At 37.3% G+C, this 22272-nt stretch overlaps 1 pseudogene; it reads right to left on the bottom strand.

Annotated features, from left to right (window-relative positions):
• LOC137666032 (phosphatidylcholine translocator ABCB4-like) lies at positions 1-14060 on the bottom strand (annotated as a pseudogene).
• Between the last annotated feature and the right edge of the window lie 8212 nt (positions 14061-22272).

Raw genomic sequence — 22272 nt, 5'->3', positions numbered from 1 at the left:
TTAAGCAACACCGTGTAGCACGACATAAAAACAGATGAAAATGTCACTGAGCCCAGCTTTCCTGCGAAGGAACTGGGGTTCCTTCTTATCTTTTTTTGCATGTCCAGCAAGCATCTTAATTTGAATCATTCCTGTTACAACAATAATTGGTACAATGGGTTAAAACAGAAGAGTCAGCTGCCAGCCATGGATCAATGGCAAAACAGTCCCAGTCCCAAGATCAGCTACGTTTTGGGCAATTAGTGCCAGTCTGGAACCTGTAGCCTGGAAAATAATGAAACGACTGTAAATTACTCTGTTTTCTTTGAAAACTAGGCAGAAAATATTTGTTACCGAGACAACTGAGATTTATTCACCAGAGGATATCTGAAAGTCTAATCAAGTCTAATCTAGCTTGATTTGGTCTAAATATTCTGCAGAACTGAATGCTTTATCCTATCTCTTGAAAGGCCGTTCTATTGTGCAGATCATTCCCTCAAGTCTTCTGCCTCTTATCTAGTTTTCCTCCTCTGTTCTCATCAATTCTTTCAGACTTATAGTCCTTGTTTTCAGGTTTTGCTCAGGAAAACACAATGACATTTCATGAATCTCATATTTTTTTATATGTAGAACCATGCCTTCAAATTTGCCAGGTCTCCTGAAACATGACATTTCTCAACTTGGAGTCTGAGATGACCATTTTTTTCTCTCTGAACAAACACAGTGCTGCAATGATAGCAATCCTCATTTTTGAGGCATATGCTTAAGCATTTTGTTAATATTTGTAACATTTAGCATGGAAGCACAATGCTGTCTAGACATTGAAGCAAGATGGATAGCTTATTCAAATACATGGACTCCCTGGATGACTCATTTATGCCAGTGATAACAGGACTGAACATTAGTATAAACTAAAAGAAAAGAAAATATATAATATGTATCTTGCCTACTATCATGATATTGCATTTTTGTGTGGCACCAAACACACACAAAATTTTTTAATAAATAAAAACAGCTTCCAGATGACTGTGTATACTGTATTTCTGCCTACTGAATCCAATCTGTAACTTACTCCGTACTAAACCAGATATGAAAAATGCCAGTGCTTGTTACTTACTCCTTTCACTTGCAAGGCATCATTAGCAAGTCTTGTAATTAATGCTCCAGTGCTATTTTTAGGGTCATCAAACCAGCTGATCTCCTACAACATGAAATAGAGTTATTACAGTCTTAAAAACTTCAGTCTGCACGTCATCTAATTAGGCTATATAAGAGAATCACTTCGGATTACAACTGGATGATACATGATATGGTTCTTAACATGTAACCATAAATACAATAGACCTAAAAGTTTAATAAAGATACGGGAACACAAAACTGAAACCTAAGCTGTGTGAACAATCCGTATACCCTTTTTGCAGTAGCACAATCACCAACACATTATTTCGTATTAAATGTAGTTTTACAAGAAATTTTTGCTTGTGAATTTAACATGTTTTTGATGATCAGCAACTCACTAAATAATAGCAATACCAAGGAATCTGCTATTCAGAGACAAGTACTGAGATGTATAACATACATCTGCAAAGACTACTAACTAAACAATATACTTTCTCCTGTTATAAAGCTAAAAATACATCTTAATTCTCTGTCAGTTACAAGTACAGTGAAAACTGTGACTCTGCTGTGAAGTGTTTTGAAAGTCTGAGTGTTGCTGGAAAATCTCTGTGGTGTCTGAGACGACGTGTAAAATTATATGCAGTGCTGTGACATCACTCAAGACTACCTCTTCCTAATCTGGAAGACACTATTTTCAGGGAAAAAAATCTTGTCAATCATATACTTTTTTATCTCATTAGCAATTTGGATTAATTGGTCAGAGGAATCTAAAGCACTTATTTGAAAACTGAAATGTCTGAATTAAATGCAAAACATTTGTCTTATTCAAACCCAGGAAGTAAAAATAAAATATTCACTCTATCTTTCCTCCAGATTCGCCAAATATCAAAACCAAAAGATCATTGTCATCATTATCAATTCTTAGCCACAGTATGGTATTTTTTTGTAGTAACTGTTCGTAAGGTTACTCTAAGAGCTTTTATATTTTCTACCATTAGTGCATAAATGCATAACCTTTAGACATCAACAAACATGCTACATTTTGATTTCTTGGGGTTTTATTGAGGGGGAGGGATTCTTTTTAAGTACAGTAAAGTACTATATTCTTAAATACACTAAGAAAAAAAGATGTAAACCAAACAGTTTCAATCTGGCTGTAGGCTCACATAGCCAGATGACTGCTTTGGTGTTACATGATATGGAGAACACACCACATGTATGGTGCTAATACACAAAACCCTCCCAGGTCCCACTGCTGTAGTGCCTGATCCTTGAACATGAAGCCAGGCGGACATTATTTTCAGATCAGGGTGAGGAAAGTGAATATAATGACATTACTTGACTCCTCAGACCATTAAAACCTTTCTGGTACCTTTCGAGTCTTTCAGGCCCTTCCTCCAGGGATCTGTTGAGATTCAGCATGGTCTTAGAGACCTCATTTTCCTCCTGGGCTAGTCAAAAAAGTCTCATGTGACTTAATTTCCAAGGAAGGGTTTCACTCTTTGGAGGAGAGCTATAATCCCTTCCCATATAAACCAGAAAGAAGGGGCATCTGGGCCCCCAGTGAAAGCGGTTAACCACAGGGAAGCTGATGCAGCTCAGGTTGGCTCTGGGAACTTCTCAAGGAGGGAACGACCCTCTGCGGAGACCAGGAAAATTCCACTCAGCTGTATGGGCTGAAGAAGTGGTGGAGTTTTGCCTGTTTGGAAGCCTCCTCTTTGGTCCCAGACTTGCCTGTATCAGACTCGCGTGGTTGGGCTAGATCACTGTCTGTAGTGAGTGAAAGGCAAGGGAGTGATGTGTCTAGCATTGCTCTGCTTTCTGCTACCTCAGGGTGTCACATGCCCACCTACGGATCAGCTGGGAGTAAAATTTTATAGAAATTCAGGGAAGGATTGAATTTATGCTGTGGATTAATAATAAGAAACTGAATACCCATATCTCCTTAAAATATTTTGTGAATTAAAAAAAAAAAATAGTGGTAGGACATCAACTTGTAAGGGTAGAAGTGGCAACAAAAGAGGGGCAAAAATACATGAGCTAGTCCTAGCTGTGCTGAAATACGAACTGGAAGTGCTGGCAAGCCTGCAGGGCAGGTACCAGTGCAGGCTGTGCCTCCCCTGTGGTGCTTACCAGTTTGCACTGGTACATTACAGACACTGCAGCGGAGAAGGGCTGCGGAGCAGCTCGCCACTGCATCAGCTCCAGGCAGCAGCTAATGCCAGCCTCCAAAAGATGGTGATAAGCCTGGTTACATGCACAGTTAGGATCCTTGCCATCCTCCTCACTGCTTAGCAACTAGAAACTGCTGTGCTTGGATTTCAGGCTGATTGTTTTAAAAAGTTTTCACTCTGCTGCTGAATATACTTCTACTGACAGCAGAGTCCTGTTCCTACCCCTGACCCATACCATGGCTGTCTTTGGTTCTGTGCGGGCTACGTAGGAGCAGCCACCAGTTTAGCGAGTGCAGCTAGTCAGATGTCCAGGTCCTATAACCTTCACTAGCAATTATTTGTGGATCCTAGCTTACACATGAAGTTAGCTGACCATGAAGGCTGATCTGAATTTCAGATTCAGCCTCTCAGAGTACAGCCTACTTTCTCTGGTCCTCTGTCTAAAGGTGCTTTGATTTTATTAAATAAGCTAAATAAACACTAATGTCACCTTTGAGCTTTCTTACACTGTTTTTAAGATGAGGCAACCGTTTACTCGAGACAGCAGATTCAAAACCTGATCGAAACCTCTGCTGCCAATGTTACGCTCAGTACTACCAGTGCTGTCAGCATTGGGTTTTCCTGCATAGGCTGTAGTGTAGGGTAGGTCTTACACCACACTTTCCTTTGCTGGGGAGATGGGCGTCAGCTTACAGTACAGAGCACATTTGAAACCTTTTACTATATTTTGAACCTGATAGTGAAAGTTCATCATCATATTCATTGTGTTCAGCTTGACACTAAGGCACTGAGAACTTAGCACAGCTGAGATATAGTGCCTCAAATACCATGAACAATTGCAGTAGCAAAAACTTACCTGAAGAAAAAAAAGTGGCTAAAGAAATTAATCCAAAACTTAAGAACTACAGTGCATACATGCTGTTTGTCTCCCTGATGGCAGTCTCTGCTTTTTCTACAAACACCTGTAAGAGAAATTTTTGAAAATTAATTGTACTTACTTAAGTTCCAGTGCAATAATTTCCCCTGTTATTGTTACATACATTCTATATAACTTATGTACACTTAAAGTGATAACAAGTCCATCTCTGACTGAACTAAGATCTTTTTTTCTTTGAAATTTATAGACCTGAAGTGATTTTACATGTCTTGTGAATGAAGGCTTCATTGGTATTTTGGTAAGATAAAATCAGTAGCACATGTCAATGAACAACCTACATCAGTAAATTATTATTGTAATTAACACCTGCAAAATGCTGAGGCATGTCTTAAGACTCTAGAATAGCATTTATGAAATCACTGGCTGAAGATTATTGCATTCTAAACAATGACTAGTTAGTGAAAAAGAAATACGGAAATTGTTCTTAATATGATGTGTTTTATTTCATGGACCCATTATTCTTTTAGGCTAAGGCTCAGTAATAAACAGACTTCTATTTTTTGTTTTCTGTATGTTAACAAAAAAAATTAATACAATTTACACTGTATGGAGAGTTTGCTTTGCTATGGAAATGATTTTCCATTTAAAGCTTCCATGCATTTATTTATCTCAACAGTGGATAAATGAATAATAAAGATGTAATATCTTCAAGCCATCATCATACTTTTATATATGGTAAAAATTCAGAGTTCATGAAGCAAGGAGATCATGTAGTTTTGGTTTCACTAAGTTTGTAGAGCAATAAAGATAATGCTCCTAAGTTTGGATAACACAAATATGTTTTATAAGGTTTGAGGTCTTCAAGTTCTCTAAGTCTTTTAAATAGATCTTTGAGGATGTTGTATATTGTTTGTTGTTGCATTGTTTTGCGTATTTTGAATGTTGAATAACTGTCATTATGTGGTTTTAATTTTTTTAATGAAATTTAATTTACCTTAGTAAAAATTTATCTATTGTTTGCTCAGAGTGACTCCAGTTTACCTTGTTTCATACATTGGTCCATAGCAATAAAACTTACAATGCAATTATTTACATTTTCTAATATAGTTTTGTTATAAATCCTATCACACCTGAAAATATTTTTTAAAGTTGTTAGAGTAAATTAATGTTTCAGGAAGGAAGGACCTTAGTTCTGTTTTTTCCCAATATAGATCTTCTGCCCTTTCTGAGATTGTTTTCCAAGTTGGACTGCTTCGGGGACAACCACTGAAAGACTGAAAATGTGTAGCATGCTCCTCTCCCCTCAGGGATATTTCCTGTTACTATTTGCATTAAAAGCTGAAGTATAACACCAACATAATATCTTTCCCCAAACAGTTCTGTGGATGGTAACACCTCATGTAAAAGTACAAAAAATTTAAGATAGGCTATTTCAGTATCTTTCATGTTATGTGCTACAGCTTGACTGGCTGTAAAAAAATGCTCCAGTAGCAGTAAAATGTTGCTGTGTTTTCATTTTTTTCCTTTTTCTTGTTTTGTGGTGAAACTGTGAAAAACATGAGAAAACAAGACTGAGGGCCTCATCCCAAAGCAGTCAAAAGAGGAACCCGAGGTTCACCTTCCAGGGCTATATTTGTTCCAAAAATGATTCAGATTCCTGTAGCACACAGATAAGTTAATCTTTGTCTTCTGCAACTCACGCAGGTGACATGGCCATATATTCTTTCTTGGTATGGCATATGAGTGCCAGATGGCATATGGGTACATAAGCACACATAAACACATATACTTGTACTCTCACACTCAGTTTGTCTCTCCTGCACTGTTAAAACCATAATAACATCCTGCACAGTATCAATATTAATATCTTTCCAAAAAAATAATGTGTTCAGACAGAAAATGTTAGAAAATTCCCACCAGTACGAATAAAATCGCTTGTTTGAGAATGTAACTTCATCTTCTAACACCATAAATTCAAGTTTACAGAAAATCTCTCAATAATGAAAAGTCTAGTCAGAAGTGTTATCTCAAACCCTGTTCATCTTGTTGCTTTTGCATTTCATTGTATCACATCGTACCTTCTGAAAGGCTATGGCCAAGCACACGTGGGCAAGTCAGCGCAAGGATCACCTTTCATGCCTTCACTGCTCATTCTGACATACTGCCATCTCTAAAGGGATAATGGTGAAGCAGATTCAGAGAGGTCACGGGAGAACCTCTCCTCATTCAGCGTTGGTGAGCTGATCTGCTTGAGAATGTGCAATTTACATCACTGCTCTGTGAGACATCATTGAGCAGACATTTTGCGTTCTCCATAGCAAGGACCTTTGCATGTTCCTCAGCTTTGCAGTGCAAATCAAAAAAAATGTATAATTTTATTGGTTTATCATAAAGGTAATTAGGAAATAATGACAAAAGGTAAAGCGTACAATGAAGATTTTTACTTATTTGTTTTACACTCACCCCTATAAAGTCTGAAATGAAGACTGAAAATATGGGTTGCAAGGCCCCATTGATAATCGTGTATAAAGTTCCAATAATAAAGTATGGCCATTCAGTTCTATTCAACTCCATAATTTTAAAAAATGAAACTGGAGGTACGCTTTCATCCTAAAATAGAAGGATTCCATCAGGATAAATATAGTACATTAATGGAGGGAAATGAGGGAAGTGTATATTCTTTGTAATACGCTCCTTATCCCATATTCCATGTTGGGAAATCCCAAACTAACTGATCTTTAAAAACCATATTAATTAACTGCAGAAATCCTTACTGTTACTCAGTACCCAATATTAATAACGTAAAAGAAAAAGGAAAAGACTGATGGTTGCTATATAAGTTCTCATTTCTTCCAACAATAACAATTTGAACCTTTCCCTGAAAGGTTTAGTCACAAATCCCACTTACTCTTCATGGACTATCCAGAAACAGAAATTACAAATTAAATCACTTTTTGCATTTGGTGGTATTGAATGTTGAAAGAATTGCTCTCATTCATTGCTGAATGTGATCTCTTGCAGGTTTAGGTCATTAGCCGGCTTGATAATTATATCTTAATTTTCAGTAATTATTTGCTAACACGGACATTTTACATAATAGATGATAGCAAAACATTTAGATAAAAATAGTAATTATTCTCTATTGAGGGTGTGTTATTTGAGTTACATGACTAATTACCTCAATTTGGTTTTGTTCTATAAATAAATGAATTATCTTGCTACTTAGGCTATTCCCATATACAAGTAATTTTGTTTTGTAATATTACTCAAATAAACTATTTCAAGCATCACAAGAAAAAATTAGTTTTAGCTTCAGGGGAAAAGACTTTTTCCATAAAACTCTCGTGTGATTTTCTCAATTTATGAGTCTATAACCAGACACGTAGTCTGCCTTCACACATTTTGTTAAAAAGCTACACCCTCTTGAGGGATCATGTTTCTTTCTTATCCCATTATTATGGAAAACACACACAAGTAAGAATACAGAGACACTCACAAGCTGAACAGCTTTTACATCAGGTTCATCATGCTGTATTCTGGACCTTTTTATGCTTTTCTGAGTGGATTGTCCTTTCGGTCCATTCAGTATTGATCCCTTCCGTGTCTCCTCTGAGACAGCTGGTGCATTACCTTCCTCCTGTAACTGATCCTCAATTCCTGATGCCTGAAATGAAACAGTATGATGCTAAAAATTGTTTATGGCCATATTATCCTGTACTTTCAAATGATGATCAATTCTAAATAGCAACAACAACAATTTCTGTTAAGTAAATGGAAGATTGATAAGAACTAAGAAATGTCACAAAGCCCAAGCAAGTACTGAAGTTTCATTAAGTCCTCTCTATACTCAGTGAAAAGCTTGCCAATACACTAACACTTAAAAGTGTTAACTTACAACACTTAGACTAACACTTACTTAAAATCTCTGTTTTAGCCATAAAGATTTTTTCTCTAATTTTTTGTCATGTTAAACTGTTCTGAAAATATATAGGAGAGTTAACTAAGTTAACTGAAGAAACCCACCAGAAAGCATCTTTAAAATGCAAAAATTATATAAAAGAGCCTTCAAGTAAAAGAGAATCAGAAAGTCAACAAGAGGAGAGAGCCATGAAGAGTAGGAGCAAGACTTCCAGCTGTTTCAAAGTTAAGGCCTGAAAGAAAATGTTTGAGAAGTTCAGGAGACAGCTTGAGAGACAACAAAAATATTCCATATAGAATATGTCTGAATGACAAAACTTGAGGAGCCTGAGTCACTAAGATGCTGGTGATTTGCAAAAGTACTTGTGTAAAAGAGTTTGAGTTTTCACAATGAGGGTGGGAGGCACTGGAGGAGGTGACTTAAGGAGGGTGTGGAGTCTCCATCCTTGGAGGTACTCCAAACCCAACATGACACGGCCCTGAGCAACTTGCTCTGACCTCAGAGTCCGCCCTGCATTCAACGAAGGTTGGACTAGATGAGCCAGTGAGGTCCCCTCCAACCTGAGTTATTTTATAAGTTTGTGATTTGGAAAAGTAATCTGAGAATAGACCAGCTCCAGAACTGCATTTTTTGCCACAATCTTCATTTTTACCTTCTCACATACTTTATTTTTAATGTCATACTTTTAAATAAACTTTTTTTTTGCTTAGAATTCCTGTAATTCACAACTTTGAATTAAACTTGCACATTTTGCCTAATATGACGTTTTCTTAATATGAAGTTTAGCACTCTTCAGGGAAGCTTTTTTTTCCGAGTTTCTCTGCTGAGAAAACACTGCAAAGCTGGAGGGGTTTTTGAGACCAATTCGATTCAGTTAACTCAATAGCACACAGTATGATAAAAGCTATGAAAAAATGTTTGGGAAAAAGCTATCTGCATATTAACAAGTTTATAGTAAATCCCTTTCTGTACTATTAATTGATTACAAGTCCCTTGTTCTGTGATGACACTGTTTTCAAATGCAGCTATAAGATCTGCATTTCGAACTGTTGACAAACGATGAGCGGTAACAAGTGTAGTGCGTCCTTTCCTGACCTGGAAACAGCATAATGATGGCCCACATTAGCATTGTCAGGTACATATGATATTTCCCCTCTTCATATTAGAGTTGAACAAAATATTTTAACCAAAAAATTTTCATTGGAAATGGTGTTCCAGTAAAGATCAAAATTGTCAACTGAAAAATGCTGAATTTCACAATATTTTTCAGTTCCTTCAAGGTAAACTAAAGAAAAATGTAACTTAAATCAAATACTGCAAAATGTATTTTATTTGAAAATATGAATTAAGGTACTCTGTTTTTTTCCTATTGGACTATTACTTTGTAAACACAAATATCTAAAATTTATTTTTTTTAAACTGTCCTTTCAATATCTTCCCAGGTTATGTATCCTTTTTTCACTGAAAAAAGACTATCTACCATTAAGCAAGCCAGTGACAATTCTATTTCAGAGCATTTCACAAATATAAAAAATTAATCACTTAGCAATTTTACTTGCTCTAAATTACTCGTGTGACTTAGCTGAAAATATTTATCTATATTTTTATAGGCACATTGTGACAGTGTGTGCTGGGATAAATTGGTGTTAATATCTAATGACCCAACAAGAGAATCCAAACTTCACATAAGTGTTTAAAAATCTTCACTTAACATTTTGAACTGCTAAAATAATGGCTTAATAAGTGTTTTACAACTAGGAAATAAAAGAGAAAACTGTAATGTGTGGAATGTTCTTAATGAATTCCCAGCTAAACATGGTATCTTAATATTGTCACATGATTTTAAGAATGGAAATGACAGCTATTCAAACCATCCTACAAGAAACAGCAGGCATTTTCTTGGTGGTCTGAAAGCTTAACTATGTCTGAGATGATATTAAAAAGTTAAAATCACATCAAGATGTAGAAGAAAATCAAGTTAATGTCCTTAATTATAAAAAGCAGAACACCCTATCCACATAAACAGTAAACAGAGATTCAGCAGAGGTTTGGTGAAGCCTGCAGGGAAAAGTGGTCTACTCTAGATCTGATGTGAACCTTCTATGGAGGTACATGCTCAGCACAGTGAGGAAGGGAAAATGTAGGCAAGAGGAGGACAAATGAATGCTTGGCACACAACAGCTTAACTTCGTCTTGCTTTACATCAGCAATCTCAGGGCTAAGCTAGTCTGAGCAAGTCTTTCAGGCATGCTCTACCAGAAACGTCAACAGGGAGATTCTTATCACCATGTGACATATTTTAAAGATAGGTGGGGCAGGTGAGAGGCTAAATAACTTGTTTAAACTAGCTGTATGTTTTATATTGCAGCAGTTAGTTGGGATCCCACCAAATATGTCTCGAACACCAGTTCTCTGCCCTTCTGTTTCTGGGATTCACTTTTATAGGGCATGAGTTGGCAGAAAGATCCCTGAGTGTGCCAGCTAGCATAGTTTCACAGAGTAGTGCTGATTATCAGGAATTAGGACTAGTGGACAGAGAGTCTATCTCTCACTGAAATTAGTGGCAATTAGGCATCCAAGTAAAAATTAGGGACTAAAATGTCTTTGAAGATGAGAATGTAGACTCTGTTGTCTGATTCTTCCAGACACAACGCTGCACAGTGGGTAACCTAAGGTACTTCTCCCAAGGCAGAATAGCACATGAAGGCAAAATAGCACATGAAGGCAAAATGCTTTCTAAAGATATTGTCCATAGATAAACTGTGATCATTGCTGAAAATGTTTATGCAATGGTGGGAATTTGTGTTCGCCCAGAGCATAAGCATAGATGCATAGTGAAAGAGAGGAAGTGAGGGAGGGAAAAAACCCAACAAATATGATTGATTCAGCCTGAGGAACAGGTGGAACTATTTTGGAAATGGTTCATACACTTGCTTGGAGAAGACAACAAGAAATACAGGATTGGCTATTTTTTCAATTGTCTAGGTGGTTTAGAAGTTATGTCCAGACGGCAGTCAACATGTAGCAGCTGCTCTTGAAGACACTCCTGAGTTGCTTTTGAATTACTTTGCTGGGTGTTAATAAGAACATAGCACACATGGATCCCCAAACCTGCTTGAGAATATTTAGCTCTTAGCCCATATTGAGCTCTCCACTGCTCCAAATACTAAAGCTTGTTTGGGAATGTCTGCTGCAGTTCAGTCCTACTTATAGTATCATTAACTGAATTCCATAGGCACTTACAAAAACAATTCACCACTGGGCAGTCAGCCTGACCTGATAGAGCTTGTGCTGGCAAATTTCAAAACAGGTTTTTAATGTATTTATTTTTTAAAGCATTGCACTATTCATCCCCATTAAAAGTTCCCAATCTTTGTGTGAACAGAGAGTATTTGCAAATTCAAGCTTACCTTAGACTTTTTAGGGGTCTCTCTTTCTTGTAGCTCTTTAAACAAATGAGCAGTACTGACCTTGTCCAGTGTTGCCTGCACAACTGATTCACTCTCAGTATCCAAAGATGATGTTGTCTCATCAAGCAGAAGAATTTTAGGATTGCAAACCAGAAGTCGAGCAGTTAGGCATTTCTCTTCTGGCCTCTGCTCAGCTGTGCCTCACTTTCTCCAACCACAGTTTCAAACTTGTTCAAGACAACCACACACATTGCCAAAACACTCAGTGTAAACACTGGCATAAATTAAGGAATAGAGGAAATAATCTAAAACATCAGTGAAAGGAAAGAGCAACCTACACATTCACATCCAGCCATTGCATACTAACAGTAATTTGTGTTCATGATTACAGTCCTTCCTTTAATAGACTGTAGGAGACAGCAGCTGTGCTGTGTTAACACAGACAGAGGACTAGGTTTCAGTGCACTTGTTTTCATTCCTACCCAGAACAGTCTAGAATCAGGGATAGTGCACTAATATCCAAAGGCAGGAATATAGCTTGTGTAGACAACACAAGAAGAGTTTTAAAATAGCATTGTAGCCACTATGATACTACAGTGGCAAGGTTACAGCCCCTGCCAGCCATCCAGTATGTACCAGTTTACAGCCCCAGCCAGCCAGTATGTACCGTAAGTCTGGTAAGTAGATATTACAGCTTGAATGAATCCTTGTCAGGCATGGTGCTGCTGTTACTGACATCTCAGCTAGTTACCTGAGTTAGCACGGGTATAATTATAACAGCTACACTCACGTCTCTGAACTACAAGGTAAATGTGACCTCAGAGGTAAAAATATCAGCAGACACTTCAGCATTTTTTCATAACTATTATCTGATGCAGCAAAAATTGGAAACACAACCCTAAGTTTAGTTATATTTTATATATAGTATTTAGATAACCCGTATAATATTTCTAAAATATACAAATATTTCAATATTGTTTGATATAGGACTTGAAAGTAGAAGTTACTTTACTAAATCACTAGAGATGTAGTCACTGCAAAGGCAGTCCTTTAAATTAGTGATAGCTGAAAAGAAATATTATCAATAAAGTGAGCATAGTTACACAGAAGATCTAGAATCCTCTCTCAGTTGTTGGGTTGTTTTTTTTTTTTAAGAATGAAGAACAGAACCAAATGTTTGAGGAAACTGGAAACTTCTTTGCGTGAACCTGAAATCGTTTGTCACACCAAAAGAAGACTATAATTTCTAATCTATTTTTTTCAGCCTTGGTTCTGACTTTTTTGTGTTTGAGTGTTTTTTCTGAATACATGCAACTCTGCCACCCATTTCAGATGTTGGGAATAAAGACTTATTTGCATTTTATTCTAATCATATCTAAGTATTAAATCAAGCTTACATTACAGTGTAAATTGTTAGTGGCCCAGAGGAGGTGACAGTGAGTACAGCCTTCTGCAAGGACCAGTGATAACCCCTGCTCTGCAGCCGTGCACTGCTTGCTGGATAAGGCATAAGCCTGGCTGCAGGTGCTCCTGCTTTCCCTGCTCCAACAATTGCTTTCACTGAGGACATGAGAGCAAAGCTCCTTCCCAGCTGGTTTCTGCAGGGTGTTGGCAGTACAAACTCACCTGCCCGGCTTTGCCCTGGAGTGGATAAAATCACTGAATGACAGAATCATTCAGGTTGGAAAAGACCGTTAAGATCATCAAGTCCAACCATTAACCTAGCACTGCCAAGTCCACCACTAGACCATGTCTCTAAGCACCACATCTACACATCTTTTAAATATCTGCAGGGATGGTGACTCCACCACTTCCCTGGGCAGCCTGTTCCAATGTTTGATAACCCTTTCAGTGAAGAAATTTTTCCTAATATCCAATCTAAACCTCCCCTGGTGCAACTTGAGGCTGTTTCCTCTTGTCCTCTCACTTGTTACTTGGAAGGAGAGACCGACATCCGCATTGCTACAACTTCCTGTCAGGTAGTTGTAGAGAGCGATAAGGTCTCCCCTGAGCCTCTTTTTCTCCAGGCTAAACAACCCCAGTTCCCTCAGTCGCTCCTCATAAGACTTGTGCTCTAGACCCTTCACCAGCTTCATTGCCCTTCTTTGGACTCTCTCCAGCACCTCAATGTCTTTCTTGTAGTGAGGGGCCCAAAACTGAACACAGTATTCGAGGTGCGGCCTCACCAGTGCCGTGTACAAAGGGATAATCACTTCTCTAGTCCTGCTGGCCACAAAATGGACTTACCCACCTGGTCACAAGTGGGAACAATTAAATGAGCTGCTCCTCAAAGACTCTTAGGTCTTGATAGAGACCCTGGTGCCTGAGCATAATGGAGAGGATGGCTTCAAGAGCTGCTGACCTGTCACAGATATAAACTCCTTGGCAGGCAGGCTGTGAGTGGGATCAAACCTTCAACCACACTGTCATACCCCAAGCCTTCCAACAAAAGGTCCAATCTGATATCAGTGTAGATAAAGACTGTAGGTAAATGAACTGTGTCTAAGACAGGAGCTAACATGTTACAAAGGGAATACTACCTGATGCCTGGTCTTTCTCTCCTGAATGCAACCACCTGGCATGATTCCTAGAAGTTATACCTCAGGCCTTTAGCAAAGACTTGGTGTGACTGAATAAAAAATTAACAGCTGACTATTACTGATTCAAGCTGGCTTTTTACAAGGGGCTTTGAAGTAGGTGATTTTTATGTTGCTACACAACTTACAGAAATATCAGTGCTATGCAGAACTGTACTGGTTTTAGTTTTGTTAGCAGGGGTGAAACAGTGAAAAATGTAGTTTGAAAAGCCAACTTCAACCTCACTTAAAATGTAAAGCCAGATATTCCAATAAGATTATACAGGGTCAGCTCAGTATTCTTCATAAACGTTGTTCAGCTACTGGTGAATATACTGTAAGCACTTTGCTGATTGTATAATCATTGGAATGTATCAAAGTGGTTCCATACCACTTCAAAGTTCCATACCACAGGCGTATGATGCATATATCAAAAAGAAAGCAATACTCATAGAAATATAGGCTGAAATAGCCTTTTTGATACCAATGCATTTGGCATCTTCTATTTTTTTGGTATCTGAAAGAAAAAAAAAACAAAAAACCAGAACATAATGTTACTCTTTCTTTCATTGTGTATATTAATAAATTTCCCATAAAATACATCAAAATATATAAAATATTTTTGTAAACATTAATCCAATCCTGAGAAAGATCTTGCTAAGAGTAGAAAACAATGTGTTGACTGTCTTTCATGTTGTGACAGACTGAGCTGATCAATTTTATCTGGAACAAGTCCTGGATGAGTGGAAAAGGCTGTGGTGAGCTGTTAAACAGCTTTAACCTTGTGATTTTCAGTGGAATCTTTCAACTGCGAGAGAATATTACTGATGCTATGAAGAAAGATAAGCAGTAGCATATAAAATATGGCTATTTTATAATATCATTAGTAACAATTAATTGGAAAATTAAAATATATTACATTGTAAATTATTTGTTCAATGGCAATTGTTAAGAAAGGTATAGCTCTGATTTTGCCAGCTTTTTTGCATGATAAATATACCCAATGTTTATGTTTAGATTCCAGTTCCAGAATTGAGCCACATCATAATTTTTGTATCAATACTTCCTAATTCTTATCCTACACAGTGGGGTTTGTACAACAAGAGTAGAATTTGCCATCTGTGATTTCATACTCCCTTCAATGAGCAGACCATCCCAGCTCACTTACAAAACAAATACCCTTCTCTGAGGTTGACAAAAAGACTAGGGTTTTCTTTCCATTTCAGAAAGGGGGCATAAACAAAGAGGAGCTAGGGCTTTAAAAAAGTGGAACCAGAAGGAATCCCTGAAAAGGGCAAAGGATGACAAAAGAAGAGATAGGTATAGGTAGACAGAGAGAGGAAAAGGAACAACCCCTCTCCAATCATAAATCTGGAAATTGCTTAGACGATGACACCACGTGGCCCCCACAGCCTGTCTCTGAAAATAACTGGTGCTTAACACCTTAGAAGACTGTGAAAAAACATTATTAGACTAACTTGAAACAGCTTGTCAGTGTAATAGTGTAATTGGACCAACTGTGGCATCTCAGGCCGTATTTCAATTTTATCCAACCAGAAAATGTTGAAAATACATAGTAAGATCTTGGCCTAATTTATATTTTTGAGTTATGAGCTCTGCAGATTTGTTGGCTATTATATAAAAAGTATTTCTTTTATCAGTTTTAAATTTGGTGTCTCTCAACTTCACTCTCTGTGTGAACATCACTATGTCCCTGAAAAGGGTACCAAAGAGTACTTGATTTACCTTCCCAATGGTAATCATTATTATTATTTGGGTGACTTTAGGTGGATATTCCTCTGTGTTTGTAGTGGCAAAGACTACATGAAAACTGAAAACTTGGAAATTTAATGGAAACTCCATCACACATAACTTCATAATAATCTCATTTTGGTTTATTTCTGGTAGCGTACAAGGTGTTTAAGGGATGTCTTTCAGAACTTCATTTATTACCAACAAATTTTTGATGTGTGATCCTGTGCAGTAAGAACATGAAGCGAATAAATATCTTGCCTAAGAAGTTATCATGAGCTTTTGATGCTGAGGGGATGCATAGGGGAGGAAGAAAGGGAGTAGGTTCTCTGAGTTACACAAAACTTCATTTCACTTTCTTTCATAAAACTAGATACAAACTTCACTAGCTGATGGAGATTGATGGGCCAAGGCCAACTGTATGACATTCAACAAGGCAAAGTGTTGGGTCCTGCACTTGGATCACAACAACCCCATGCAACACTACAGGCTTGGGGAAGAGTGTCTGGAAAGCTGCCTGGCAGAAAAGCACCTGGGGGTGTTGGTCGATGGCTGGCTGAGTATGAGCCAGCAGTATTCCCAGGTGGCCAAGAAGGCCAACAACATGCTGGCTTGTATCAGAAATAGTGTGGCCAGCAGCACTAGGGAAGTGATTGTCCCTAGTGCTGAAGCGAGTCCAAAGAAGGGCAACAAACCTGCTGAAGGGTCTAGAGAACAAATCCTATGAGGACTGGCTGAGGGAACTGGGATTGTTTAGTCTGGAGAAAAGGAGGCTCAGGAGAGACCTTATCGCTCTCTACAACTACCTGAAAGGAGGTTGTAGTGAGGCGGGTATTGGTCTCTTCTCCTAAGTAACAAGCAATAGGATGAGACGAGATGGCCTCAAGTTGCACCAGGGGAGGTTTAAATTGGATATTAGGAAAAATTTCTTCACTGAAAGGGTTATCAAACATTGGAACAGGTTGCCCAGGGACGTGCTGGAATCACCATCCCTGGAGGTATTTAAAAGACGAGTAGATGTGGTGCTTAGGGACATGATTTAGTGGTGGACTTGGCAGTGCTAAGTTGACAGCTGGACTTGATGATCTTAAAGGTCCTTTCCAACCTGAATGATTCTATGATAGTGGTGTTAAACATAGTATCTCTTAAACATGTAATTAACTCAGGAAAATGGCTCTCTATATCTGGAATCAAATTACCCAGACTAAATAAAAACTTCTTTGTTCTTATAATACTCAGAAATACTTTAATACATGGGAAGACTTTTGTTTAACCTTCTCCTTTATCTTAATATATTTTGTGACAAATAAGATTAAATTAGGAAGAAATAAATGAAAGGCCTTTAATTTAAATGCTAAGATAAACATTATCTACCATCATTGATTGCCTCCAGTAGGACTGCTTAATGTAGTACAAGCTGGGAAGAGCAGTTAGTGCGTACTGCCTTAGTCTAGGTCTTAAGAACTCTGACTTCTGTAGACATTGTAGCAATACTGTCAGGACTGTAAATTGATACTATCCCCTTGGGCAGAAAAGAGAGTGGGGATCCTGGACAGTAACCAAAATCTCCTAAGAATATTACTCTTTGGATTACACAGAACACTGTATATATTAAGTTGAACAAGATATACATGAAGAAGAAAAGAAAAAGAAATTTCTAAAAGAAAATGCAGATTAACTTCGCTATTGTCTGAACAAATGAGGCCATCATGTGGCAAATTACAGACATGGCCACAAAAAGAAAAATCATTCATTAATAGTATTGGTGATAATGAAGAAAATACAGTTTCCATCATGAATTCAAAGGAAACTGGTGTGAAAGTTCAGGCACAGATATTCCTCCTAGCTTTTCATTTTTTCATGAGGAATTCTACAGAAATTTTGAAGGATATTTCAGAAATTTTTTATCAATGAAAGATTCTTAGATGGAAAGCACATACATTTTTTCTGTCTTTAAAGTCTCATAGGTAATAATGGAAGAATGAGAGTTAGAAGGAATAACCATGTCTTGAAAATAAAGTTTTCAAATGTCTTCAAATGAGAGCCAAGTGAGTAACTAGGTTTCTGATGATTTATCAAGATCCTCAGGAAATTGCAGGAAATGAAATGAAATGAAATTATAAACATCTGCAAAACATGATTGTTGTATGCTTCATTGAATGTACCATTAACAAGCTGAACCTTGATATATTAGCATCCTGAACTGTAATTTTCAACCCTACCATGCATGCAGCCTAATGTCTGAGTTGCTTCTGATTTAGCAGATATGTAAATAACTCTCATCTTTAATTACTCATCTTCTTTTACATTGAAAAATAGACAAGTGCATGGAGATAAATCTTCTGTAGAGCTACCCAACAGAACATCTTGGGAAAACTTAATTTAGATTAGGAATTTCTATGCTGAATTCACTTTGTGGATGGAGAAACATTTCATAATTCCATAGTGCCTTCTTCTACCCATACCTTGGAACACGTGCTTAAATTTTTTGTTTGTTTGTTTGTTGGTTTTTTTGAACAACATGGAAATGACATATTGTTTTACGTCACTATGAAATATGTGCATGTCAAGGTATGACTGAAGAGTTTGTACAACACACAAGCACATTGATTAATCCAAAATGAAAACTGTACAAGATGTGATATATGTACAAGTGAAGGTAAGAGGAAACTAATATTGGGGAAAGCCAAGAGCGCCTACAAAGGAAAAATGTGAAGCCAACGTTATCCAAACAACTTGTCAGAGCCAGAGCGGTAAATAGAGCGTAGATAATGCCAGTCACTTTACATCTATAGTAGCTTAATCCTTTCTAAGTTCTGCCCTGACTCTTTTTATATATTGCTGTAAACAAAGCTGACGTAATTAAGGACACTTGAAAAGTAGGTGGGAACTAGGAATTCCTGTGTCAGATAGATATGCATTCCTTCTCCCTCAACATTGCTTCATTTTAACATCTTACATATCCTGAACTTAATTTTTTTTTTTAGATTCCACATCAATCAAGTTATTCACTTACCCCATTTTCATAAACTATTTGAGAACCAAATCAGAATTAACATGGAAATAAAACTATTCCTGTTTGTTAGATGATGTAAGGACCATGTTATTTTATCTTAGAACAACTGTTTGCTGTATTCAAAAAATTCGTTAACGTATTTGTCTCCTATACCAAGCAAATGAATGATATAATTTCTACCCACAGACACTTAAAGCGAATCTATTAAGACACAGATCATATTCACATTATTTACGCAGACACAGTCTTTACTTTTAAGTTATCATCTAAAACATCAGTGACTTTAAATGTTTGGGCATTTTAAAACAGCCCCATACAATTGCCAGTGTTTCTGTAAAAAATATCTCTGTCTTGTTGAATACAAAGCTGTAGCTAGTGTTTACAGATCTACCTTTATGAAACATTATGTAGTGCAGGATCTAAGATGCTTATTTTAATACAGCAGTATTCAAGGTGTGACTCGTTTTCTCTACACTAAAGCATTGACAAGGTAGGTATTTATGGTAATCATGCTCATATCCTTTTATGAAGAGATAGAATACAAGGTGGTTGTTAATCTGGCCTGCAAGTGACAGCAACGCTAGAATGGGATGAACTGTGCCCTAGACTTCATTGGCCAGACCTTTGTTAACCCTGAAGAAGATGGGCTTGCTTAGAGAAATGAGCTTAGGCATGAATGTTCACTTTCAGCTAGATACAGTCCTGTCCTAGAACTCTACAGCAACAGTGTTAGTTGGTTGATCTCCTGTTTGTTACTGATCTCCTTAGTTAACAAAGTACAGTTAGAATGAAATGTATGGAGGAATAAGCATACAAAGACAAAAGCAAATGTACTCACCTTACAATAATAGGGATGCTAAAGATAGTTGTCCTTGTGTGTTCTGCTCTTTTCCTTCCCATTCCCTACTTTTGACATCTCTACAGTCCATAGAATTCAGAGCAAAGGATTTGAAGTGGCTGCTGGTCCTGTTTCTTACTTTCTGCTTTCAGTTTACTGCATTAAAATAACTAGAATAAAGGATACTGTCCTGTCATAGAAACACAGAATGAAAGTATGACTAAACTACATTGTTCTAGATAATTTATCTAGAAGAAAGACTGGGTACTTGACAATAACAGTTATTTAGACTGTCTGTAGATATATTTACAGTGTGGCTTTTTCTGCACAAGAATTGCTAGTTGAGTGTTTTTACCCTGTATTCATAGGCAGTGTGCCATGTTTCTCCTCTCCTCCAAGATGTTGTCTTCTTTCCTTTCAAAGACCAAGTCTACAAGGTAGATTGGATTTTGAGGGAGAGGAATATGAGTAAGAGTTATAAATGTACAAATACACAATACATCTTGAGGAAGAGATTAACTGTATGTCTATTCGTACTATGAATGATTAGAAGGATTACTCGTTAACAAATGTTTCAAGGAGAACTTTAGTGTCTTGCAGAAATGAATGCTACCAGGAAGGTTGTTTTCATAGACCAAGTATAGCAGCAAGAAAGAGACGACAGGTTCAAAGGATTTACTTATAAGGAAGGAGAACTGGTTCCATTAAAGCTAGATTGATGGCGAGTCAATGTAAGGGTGGAAGACTTTTTAACATCTCCCAACATGTGGGATAGTTCAGGAAGAATGTTGAGGGAATGCCTAAAGAAGAGGCTAGTGGAGATCTAGAACTGATTTACAGTCTTTGGAGATGGTACATGATCTATGGCACTGGTGATAAATACTTCTTCAGAATCTCTTGGCGGGGGGGAGAATGCTGGAGTTTATTTATGCTCTTGCTCTACATCAGAAATTATAGAAGGACTTAGTAGTGAGGTATTTGTTCCATAAGGAACAGCAAATTGCCCTTGTACGGGTAAGTATGCTGGAGAATGATGGGCAATAGGACACTGTAGTATTCAACACCCTGATAACAATCTGCAGCAAGAAAGGCTTTCTAAACCTAAACCCTGTTTTTCTTCTGAAGGCTCACTTTTGATTAGTTGTTTCAGCAGGAGGGCTGTCAGACTGTTGAACTTCAGTGCTTCTTGCTTCCTTTTTCCCACAGTCAGTGGCATATGCTTAGAAAGTGGTTAGGATTGCCAGGGTGGTGTTGATGCTGACACCTCTCTGAAGACCTGGTTCCAAAGGTAATGGGGCAAGAGTCACAAGAAACGTGTGAAAAACACTGCTAGATTACCTTCCTCCAGAAAGGTAAGTTCTGCTTGAAATTGCTGCAGGCTCTCAAAAGAAGAACAAGACAGACGAAAAAAGGCCTATTGCTTCAGAATAGCAACACACATATGCAATCAAGTGTTTAGGGTGCTTATGGTCAAAAATGAGTGCTGACTATTCCAATAAGGAGGACTAAGAGCTCAGACAAGTATCTTATGACATCAAGGTGAACCAAAATGTCCCAGAGCCTAACTGAAAAGGCAGAGTTAGCAAGTAAGATCTCTTACGCCCTGTAGAAAGATGCAGTGGAATAACAGTCCTTAAAGCAGAACTGTCCTAGGTCAGCCAACCCTTATTTTGGATCAAGCACTATAATGTAAAAGTTTATGAATAGCATATGGTGAAGAACACATTTTTGGAGGTGTCCCTGTCTGCCCTTTTGGCTTTGTGACTAAAAATTACATTCTGAGGCATCTGGTGGTAGCACAACAGTAATAATACAGTTGTTGTGGTCTTCTGAAAGGAAATTCTGAAAGGAAAGCGATTGTGAGCAGCAGCATAGTTATTTAAGCATTTATAGTGGATTTGGAAACAGATCCATTATTCAACCAAAAGTGAGGTGTTTAGCAATTATTATGCAAACTTTTGTGTAAATCTCAACAAAAGGGAAATACTTCTTTAGAAATGTGGAAGAAAAGGATAGGGAAAATTGATTGTTTTGGAAATTCTCTACATTTGATGTGAATTTCTGAAATAGTTTTTAGACTATATGGCCAAAATTTTCAAAACCGATTTTCAGATGTCTGTGGTAAAACATTTACAGTGCTTGCCTAATTTTCAGGAAGAGCTAAATTTGTCTGGTAAATCAAGCATCTTTGAAAGGATAGAAGTTGGGGAAACAATCCAATCATTATTCATCCAATCATTAGAAATTGTGTCATCAAAAATTAAAAAGCCTAGTTTTAGAAATAAAAGACTAAAATCCAGAATTTAGTAAAAAAATCAACCTAAATATGTTCTAACTTGAATCTTCAGACTATAATGTTTAAGAATACCTATTCCATTCTTGCAATTGCAAGTATAACTTAATTATATTACAGTGCAGACTAAGAGCATCATGGACAAGAACCTTATTTTATCAATACATAAATAGGAAATAAACAAACAAATTTGCTAGTCAGATTGGTTTTCCATCTAAGACAGGAACAGAGGAAAACAAGTAAGTGATTGAAGAGGAATACGATGAGACTGCATCAATCAACATTCCAGAGAGTGTTATTAGTACATTGATGAGCCTAA

The sequence above is a fragment of the Nyctibius grandis genome, chromosome 7 (assembly GCF_013368605.1).
Source record: "Nyctibius grandis isolate bNycGra1 chromosome 7, bNycGra1.pri, whole genome shotgun sequence".
NCBI lineage: Eukaryota > Metazoa > Chordata > Aves > Nyctibiiformes > Nyctibiidae > Nyctibius > Nyctibius grandis.
Note: the sequence above shows the minus strand (reverse complement) of the source record. Positions and strands in the feature narration are given on the sequence as shown.